Below are 9,589 nucleotides of genomic sequence, written 5' to 3' on the forward strand. Positions count from 1 at the left end.
GAAATATAAAATTGGTTAAACTTGTTTAGTGTATGTGTGTGTTTTTGGAGGATCCATGTGCTTAAAATTTTCGTTGACAAATGATTTTGAGAGCTTATTTTGTTGATTGGATCATTTGTTGAGTTGCATGTTGGATTGCATTCATGTCTGTGTTTTTCATTTCTTGAAAAACTGTTTTTAAAAGCTAGCTCGACACCTCCTCGATACCTAGCCATCTGTCGAGCTTCTTCAGCCTTTTCTTATCGCAATCTCAACACTACCTCGACACCTGGTGGATCGATTGAGAAAGTTTATGTCTCCTCGATACATTCTCAATACCTTGTCGATCGATTGAGATTCTGTTTTTAATTCTGGTGTTTATTCCTCGATACCTCCTCAACACCTGTATCTGTCGATGACCTTTTTCCTCGACACCTATCTCGACAGATGTCTTGACACCCCTCGACATGTGTATCTATCGAGCTTTACTGAGGATCTATTTAAGCCCTTTGCGCGATCCGGTTCTTATTTTCTCGATTTATTTCGATCTGTCCGTTCCTGTTCACCTCCCAAACTCTCTTTTCTCACTCAAAACCTTCAACCCACGTGATTTTCGGCCTTTCTTTGTTTCAAATCACTTGGTATGATCTCTTCTCCCTTCATTCTTCATGCATTTCGTGTTTTTTGAATCTTAGGTTTTGGGGTTTTTCAAAATTAATGAGTGTTTCTTGAAATTTTGGGATAGGTTTTCATGTAAAAGTGTTCAAAATCTCATGCATTGCATCACATTTGCATTGTAATGGTATTTTCATGCATTTAGATGTGTGTAATATGTTTTTGTACTGGTAAGTTTGGATTGGGCTGAGCCCATGATGAAATTTCTTTTGCATGTCACATGTTCATGCATTCCCCATGCATACGTACTCTCTATTCAATATATTTGATATATTTGAATTGCTTGGGATTTTTTTGATTGTCTCTTTCTCTCTCTCTAATTCTGTTTACGTTAGTAGTGTCTATGGCACCTAAGCGTAAATCTACTCCAGCTCGAAACCCTCTTCGTTCTGGAGTTTCCTCATCTTCTGATTCTGCTCCTGTTAATCTTCAATTCCATGATGATGATGCCCACAAGGCATTCTCAGAGAACTTCTCTAGACGAGGTGTTCATTTAGAACGCCAAGTCATTTTGGCGGACTTCGTTGACACTGACCTTCCCTCTGTCATTCATAGTAGGGGATAGGAGTCACTGTGTGACGTCCCGGTCAAATGTCCTCTCGTGCTTATTTAGGAGTTTTACTTCAACATGCATGAGATTGATCATTCAGTACCTCTTTCTTCACTCGCGTTCGAGGTACGCGCATCCCTATCACACCACAGCTTGTTGCGGATGTGCTTCGGGTTCCTAGGATAGAGTTTCCTGACTATCCTTTATGTGAGCGTCTGCGGACTGTGTCTAAGGATGAACTCATATTTATTTTCTGTGAGAGCCCTTCGGAATGAGGTGAGCGTCAGTTTACATCATGTCGGGCTTTTGCTAAAGGTCCTAGATTCTTAAACATGGTGATGACTTTTGTATTTCATCCGCTTTCTCACTACAACTCCATTACAGAACCTCGAGCTCGATTTTTCTTATCTCTCCTTGAGCATCTTACCATAGATTTTCCTTCTCATTTCATTCTGTCTATTAGAGATGTTCATTTGGATGCGGCGACCTGTGATAAACTCATCTTTCCTTCTGCTATCATGAGGATTCTACGCCATTTTTCCGTCCCTTTTCTCGTGTCTGACCATTTCACTTTCATGTGTGTCATAGATGCCGCTACCGTAAAACATAGTGAGATGCAGTTTAGGTCGAGACAGCCAGATTCCACTTCTCCCTCCCGTTCAGCTACATCTCGATCTGCTCCATCTACATCCGCTCATTCTTCCTCCATAAGCGATGTGTCCCTTGGAGACATCATGGTGCAGCTGCAGCGCATGGATGCTCGCCTTGATACACTTTCCACTAAGTTGTATCAGGTGAATGTTCGAGTTGGTCGTATTGCACAACGACAGGCAACCATAGGTGGTTTTGCTCCTAAGGCTACTCCTTCACCACCTCCTCCAGTGGCTTCTGACTCTGAGGATGATGATGCTTCAGATGATGATGATAGAGATGCTAGCTCTACTGATGAGATGTCTACTTGACACTCTACCCTTTATCACTCGTGACAAAAAGGGGGAGTAATTTTGGGATATGAGAGTAGTCATCTTAGGGGGAGAGTTAGTATAGGACATTTTGTTAGAGGGAGTGTTGATACTTGAGGGATGTAGTGAGGATATGATGTATCTTTTTCTTTTCTACTTTTTAGATATATTGTTCTTGTATATTAGGTCTTGTGATCAGTTTTTACATACATTGTACTTATTTTCTCTATATGTGGATGTATGTTTCTTTCACCTACCTCTACATGTGTTGTTTCTTCTCTATCGTTATACATATGTTTCTTATACTTGTATGCAATCTACTATTTCTGTTTCACACAAGATGCCTTGATGAGTTTTGTTTAAAGTGTTTCAGAAATACAGGTTGTTAAAGTCTACTTGCCATAAACTCTCTTCTTGCAAAATTTTTCAAGAGTTTGTGTTAGGATAGATTTTATTGTATTTAACAAATGAATATAAGTTGAGTGATTTATGACTTCTCTCATATGTTTATTTGTTTATTGTGGTTTTGTCACAAATTGCCAAATGGGGAGATTTTTAGGACATATATGTTTCACTTGTTAAGAACATATGTCATTACTTTTATGTAATTGGCTAATCTTTTGACAAAACGCACTTTACTTATAATTTGTAGATCTAGGATGTGTTGAAATACTTCAAGAAACTATGTTTCAAGATCAAGTGTGGAAGCATTCAAGTTTGTCCAAGAAAACAAGGTGAAAGTGCAAAGTTACTAAAACTCGACAGCTAGCTCGACAGCCAGTATATGTCGAGGTTTAGAAAGCTGTTCCAGCCCGTAAGCTCGACACCTGCTCGTCAGCTTCTCGACAGCTTCTCGACAGCTTCTATCTGTCGAGATTTATAAAAATCAGAATTCTGATTTGATTTCTTGGGATCCGTGTATGTGTCTTTGGGCCTTTTTTCTCCTAACCCTAGACATATAAAATGATTGTTTTAAAGGCCATCAAAAGGACACAAGTTGCACAAGGATTGAGAAAACTCTATTGAAGCAAATTGTGACCAGAGACAAAGTTCTGTCCTAGTTCATCTCTTCTGAAGAAGTTGCTGTGTATGTGCACCTTTGGGTTTTGTGACCAAGCATCTTTTTGATCTTCAGCGTGTAGGATGAACTGAAGAAGTTTGTACCCAACCTCTCTTTCAATTGGTGTTGAAGTCGGGTACTGGGATCGCGCATTGGTTAGTCACGTACTTGGGAGCCGTACATCAAAAGGGGGAACTGTCACTACAGAACAAGTCTAATTAGGTATTGGGGTAAGGGTTCAACTGTAGGTTGGTAAGGTACTTGGGATTCCTTTACTTGTAACCACTTGTTGTAATAATAGTGGAGCTTCGGGAATGGTGACCTGAAAATCACCCGGTGGGGTTTTTGCCGTCAGGTTTTCCCCATTCGTAAACAAATTACCGTGTTATTTATTTTCCGCTGCATATTTAGTTTATTGGTGATTTGTTTGTGCTACCACGCATTTGCATGTTAAATTGATTAATTAATAACTTGGCTAATTAATTAATTAATTTAATCACAATGGATCAATACGTTTTTGGCCTATCAATGCCAAATTTATTCCAATGTGGATTGGATGCATGTGAGGAACTTAATGAGAAAATTAATCATGTGACAGGGGCTATAGAAAACCCTAGTGACCAAGTGACTCACGCGCCAGGTAACACACATGTGGCAGCGGCAAACATCAGTTGTACATGGAGAAGGATAGTGGCAAAGGAAGCAAGTCTCACCCGTATAGTTACTCCTCAGGAAGAAAAAACAGGTTGCTCAAGATGGTCAAGAAACAACAATTGAATTGGTAGGGGTTGAAAATCAATCCCACCAGGAGCCATGAATATCCTATGCTGGAACTGTCGTGAGCTTAGGAACCTACAGACAAATCAAGAGCTTGGAGATTTGATCTGGGCACAAGATCCCTTAGTCATGCTCCTAGCCGAAACATGGCTTGACAAAGTTAGGCTAGAGGCAATTAAGGTTTGGTATAAATTTGAAGGTTTTATTGAAGTTTCGAGAGCAAGTAGATGAGGCGGGGTGGCTATCTTTTGGAAGGGGTGTGATTTTTCCATTGATACATACTCCTCCAACCATATTGATGCTATAGTGAATAAAGGAAAGGAAGACGAATGAAGATTTACCGGCTATTATGGAGAGACAAACATAAGGAATCAACATGAATCTTGGGCAAAGCTGAGAAGATTAAAAAGTAAGTTCACTCTCCCGTGGTTGTGTGCAGGGGACTTTAATGAAATTATGAAGGCAGATGAAAAATTGCGAGGAAGGTTCAGACCAAGGAGCCAAATAGAAACTTTTCAGGATGTGCTTGATGAATGTGAGTTTAAAGATTTAGGTTTTGTGGGAGGGAAATACATTTGGTATAAGGGGACAGGAGGGGGTAACACAATATGGGAAAGACTAGATCTTGCAGTCGCCACCATTGATTGGATAGATATGTTCCCTGCAACAAAGGTTGTACACTTAGAATGTGGGTCTTCAGATCATAAGCCCTTAATTATTTGGCTAAAAGGAATTCAAATTACACAGCGAAAACCATGGAGGTTTGAGCAGATGTGGCTTGAGGATACAAGATGTAGTGAAGTTGTTGATCTGGCTTGGAGAAGAAACTTTCCAGGCAATCCAATTATTCAAGTGGAAGGTAAAATAAAGGAGTGTCAAGAAAAATTAAAGCAGTGGAGCCAAGTTTCTTTTGGGAGTATTACATATTCCTTTTTTTTTTTTTTTTTTTAAAAAAAAAAAAAAAAAAAAAAAAAAAAACCAACAACTAAGGCAAGCGGAACAGAGGGATATTAGGGGTGGAACAATGGAAGCAATATATCAATTGAAATGGGAGATAAATAGACTGTTGATCAAGGAGGAAAAGATGTGGAAACAAAGGTCAAGGGTGTTATGGCTAAAAGAGGGGGGACCAAAACACAAATTTTTTTCACAATCAGGCATCCCACAGATAAAAAAGGAATAGGATTGAGGAACTGAAAAATGAAGCAGGGGTAGTATGCACCAATGAAGAGGAGATCTCCAACATCTTGATTGATTACTATCAACAACTATTCACATTGGCCTCACCATCACACGTGGAGGAAGTATTAAAGGCAGTACCCTCTATTATCACAGAGGAACAAAATGCCATGCTAGCTGTTGAATTTGTCAAGGTCGAGATTGATGAAGCACTAAAGAAGATGGAACCGTTAAAGGCACCAGGACCCGATGGATTACCCCCTTTGTTTTACCAAAAATTCTGGCCTTCTATTGGAGAGGATATCTCATATGCAATCCTAAACTACCTAAACTCAGGTTCTATCCCTTCCTTCATTAATCGCACTTTTATTACTTTAATTCCCAAAGTAAAAAGCCCTACTGTAGTTTCAAAATTTCGCCCCATAGCTCTTTGTAATGTTATATACAAACTATCATCTAAGGTTATTGCTAATAGGCTTTAAAAAGTTCTGCCAAATTTGATTTCTAAGTCACAAAGTGCATTTCAATCTAATAAAGCTATTTCAAATAATGTTTTGGTGGCCTTAGAATTATTACATCATATGAAGACACAAAAATCAAAGAAAGCAAATTTCATGACCCTGAAGCTAGACATGAGTAAAGCGTATGATAGAGTGGAGTGGCAATTTTTTATTGAAATTAAGAAAAAAATGGGTTTTTGTGATACTTGGTTGACCCTCATCCATGAATGCATTAGCACGGTGTCTTACTCAATCTTAGTCAATGGGGAACCCAAAGGCAAAATCGCTTCTACTAGGGGAATCCATCAGGGGGACCCATTGACACCATATCTTTTCTTATTGTGCTCGGAGGGGTTGAATAGAATGGTCCAACAGGCTGCAAGGGATAATCTTATTCAGGGTTTTTCCTTATGTAAAAATGGCCTAAAGATTACTCACCTATTTTTTGCAAATGATAGTTTATTACTTTGCCGAGCAAGGATTGAAGATTTGCAAGCCATCCAACACATCCTATCATTATATGAGGGGACATCCGGTCAACAAATAAACTGTGAGAAGACAACTCTCTTCTTTAGCAAAGTAGTGCCCAAGGAAAAGAAAGGAGAAATACTAAATTTCCTAGGGGTCCTAGAAATCAAGGAGTATGAAAAATACCTTGGTTTTGCCAGCTGTTATGGGAAAAAAAATAAAAAGGCGAGTCTCAATTATATCAAGGAAAGGGTGTGGGCGAAGTTTTAAGGTTGGAAAGAAAAGCTCCTATCTCAAGCGGGGAGAGAGATTTTGCTCAAGGTAGTGGGACAAGCTATCCCTACATTCGCAACGAGTTGCTTCAAATTGTCTGTGGGTTTGTGCAAGGAAATTGAAATGCAAATCAGAAAATTTTGGTGGGGTGAACATGGTGGCAAAAGAAAAATCCATTGAAAGAGTTGGGAAGTACTATGTAAACCGAAAGTTGAGGAAGGAATGGGGTTCAAAGATTCAGTTAGATTCAATAGGCTATGCTTGCCAAACAAATATGGAGGCTGCAAACAAATAAAAATTCCCTATTGTTTAAGGTTTTCAATTGAAAATATTTCCCTACAAGTTCGGTGTTTGAAGCAAAAAGCAAGAAGGAATCTTTTGCTTGGCAGGGTATACTTAAAGCAAGGCAGGTTATTGAAAAGGGGATGTTATGGAGAGTTGGTGATGGGTCACGGATTCAGGTATTCAATGACAATTGGATTCCTAGGTGTTTTCCAGCCAAGGCAGTACCACTCACGCAAGATTCTAAAGATGACTCTATTGTTTGTTCACTCATTAATCAAACAACAAAGGATTGGAATGGGCAAATGATTGATCAAAAAATTCCTCCTTATATGGCTTAGAGAATTAAGGCCATCCCATTGTGCAAAACGTTACAAAAGGATTGTATTGTATGGCCACGGAGTCGAGATGGAAATTATCCAGTAAAGACTGGTTATTAGCTACTAGGTGAGCTAGAAAATAGGAAGGCTACATCGGGCTCTAGTAGTGCAGACCTGAGGAATTTTTGGAAAGGAATTTAGAGTTTACGGATTCCTAACAAAATAAAGCACTTCTGTTGGCAAGTTTGCACTGAATCACTCCCAACTTTGGCGAATTTATACCGACGTAAAGTTGTAAGCTCTCTGTTGTGCAACAACTGTGGGAGAGCAAGTGAAACTATCTTCCACGCTCTTGGGGATTGTGACAAAGTGTAGTGCTGTTGGGGTCACAGTTTTAATAAATTACGAAGGCAATACCTGGGTTCAAGCTCCTTTGCGAATTCGGTGTTCTTTGTAAGGCAATAGGAGGAAAATTTTGAGCTGTTCACGGTCCTAGCGTGGTTTATATGGGGCAGACGCAATAAAGGTCACTTCAATGAGCCAAACTTGCCACCTGAGAAGATTCTTGAAGTGGCAGAAGCTTTGCTAGCAGAATTCCAAGGGAAACCAAAATGCAGACCCAACAGGAAAAAGGCTTAGACTCAGCGTTGGTCGCCACCAGCAGTAGGTACTTACAAGGTGAACTATGATGGAGCATACTTCGCGGATGAAGAAAAAGCAGGGATTGGAGTCGTGGCGAGGAACGAATTGGGTCAAGTCATGCGCTCACTAGCAAAAAAAATAGACATGTTGCCAACAGTGGAAGTGCTTGAGGCGATGCTAGCAAGGAGAGCAATGTTATTCATGGAGGAGTTGAGCTTAAGACAGGCTATATTTGAAGGAGACTCGAAGCTTGTTGTAAAAACGTTAGTGGGTGACTATCCAGACCGGTCTAGTATTGGACATATTGTAAAAGACTGTAAGTCTTTAATGAGTTTGTTTCAAACTTGTTCTTTCTCTCATGTTAGGCGGCAAAGCAATGGAGTAGCTCATGACTAGTGAGCTAGAAAGTTTTTCCCTTTAACTGTATGGATGGAATCTGTTCCACCAGATATTACCTACCTAGTTTATGTTGATGTAACACCATAATTTTCCACAGAATAATAAAGTGGTTCCATATTTCTTCTCAAAAAAAAAATAAAATAAAATAAAATGAAAGAAGATATAGTGGTAGTAGTTATTAACCGCCACAATAAACCTTTTAAAAAAATCTATTGCATCTGTTTTAACGCGCCCCTATAACTGATTGTAATTGTTGTTATAAGTATTTTGATAGTTTTACTTTTATCAAATCGCCGCGATATTCCTATGCTATTGTGGGGGTTTCTAAACCGCTGCAATAAATCACTTATGGTGACAGTTTATAAAACCGAAGAGAAAAGATGGTCAACTAAACTTCTTCTTTTTTTTTCTTTTTTTTCTTTTTTTTTTTTTTTGAGGAAGAACTAAACTTGATCTTTTGTAGTGATAGTGTGTGTGTGAAGACGCTTAATAATTGTCATCATGGACAAAACCATGGCCATCTTAGTCCTTGGGGCTATGGCCTTGAGCTCATGGAATCCAAAACCATAGCTTTAAGTTTTAACAAGGACTATTATTATTTAATTGTTAAGACAGAAGGGATTTGAATCGGGACGTTTTGATTAGAAACACTGGAATAAGACTCTGGACACACCATAGCTTTACTTAACGTAACAGAAGATGGTACATCATCAGTTACATAAGAACAAGATGGCTTAATTTAAAATGTACGTGGAGACTCCTTTAAGTTTTAATCAAACAGAAGCATCGTCCCTGGACTGGGCTACGACAAACAATGCATGAGCGGCACTATAACACTTCTTTTAAAAACTTTGGAAAGAAAACTAACGTAAAGGTACAGCAAACAACTTCAGTACTAGAAAGAAGGCCCACAGTATCATGACAAGGAGCATCAGAAGAGCTAGAACAGTACTGTTACATTTACACCATGCTGTGTAATGTGGGTGATCAACAGATTGAGGCTTGGAGATAGAGCCATCAATGAATCCCAATTTAGTTTTGGCATCCAAAGAAATGAGAATTGCTCTACTCCAGGTATTATAGTTTTCTTCGGTGAGATGTTGAACCACCAAGGAAACTCCTGGATTGTCTCCACTAGATAGGAAATATGGACTGGATGTATTTTCCCAAGGCTGGACAGTGGGATTAGAGGCACTTGATGTACTCTCAGTCATAGCTAGATGTAATTATAAAAGAAATCAAGAACCAATTTCTCGAGAATCGATCAAGAACTATAGGAAATCAAGATCAAGAAATATAGGAAATCAAGATTTAGATCTCAAACTTGATCAGATTAAAAAAAAAAATGCTTGGAAAACCTAAACTCAAAGAAAGGGAATTGAAACCCTGAGAATGGAATTTCAATTATGAACAAGGAAACACGATCAAGATTTCAACACACAAGGAAATCAAGACCTAGAAGATGATGATCCTAATGCAAGAATCAACAGAAATACAATAAGGCAAATTTCTAGTTGATCTGA

This window comes from Quercus suber, unplaced genomic scaffold, assembly GCF_002906115.3.
Source record: "Quercus suber isolate HL8 unplaced genomic scaffold, Cork oak 2.0 scaffold_374, whole genome shotgun sequence".
Lineage (NCBI taxonomy): Eukaryota > Viridiplantae > Streptophyta > Magnoliopsida > Fagales > Fagaceae > Quercus > Quercus suber.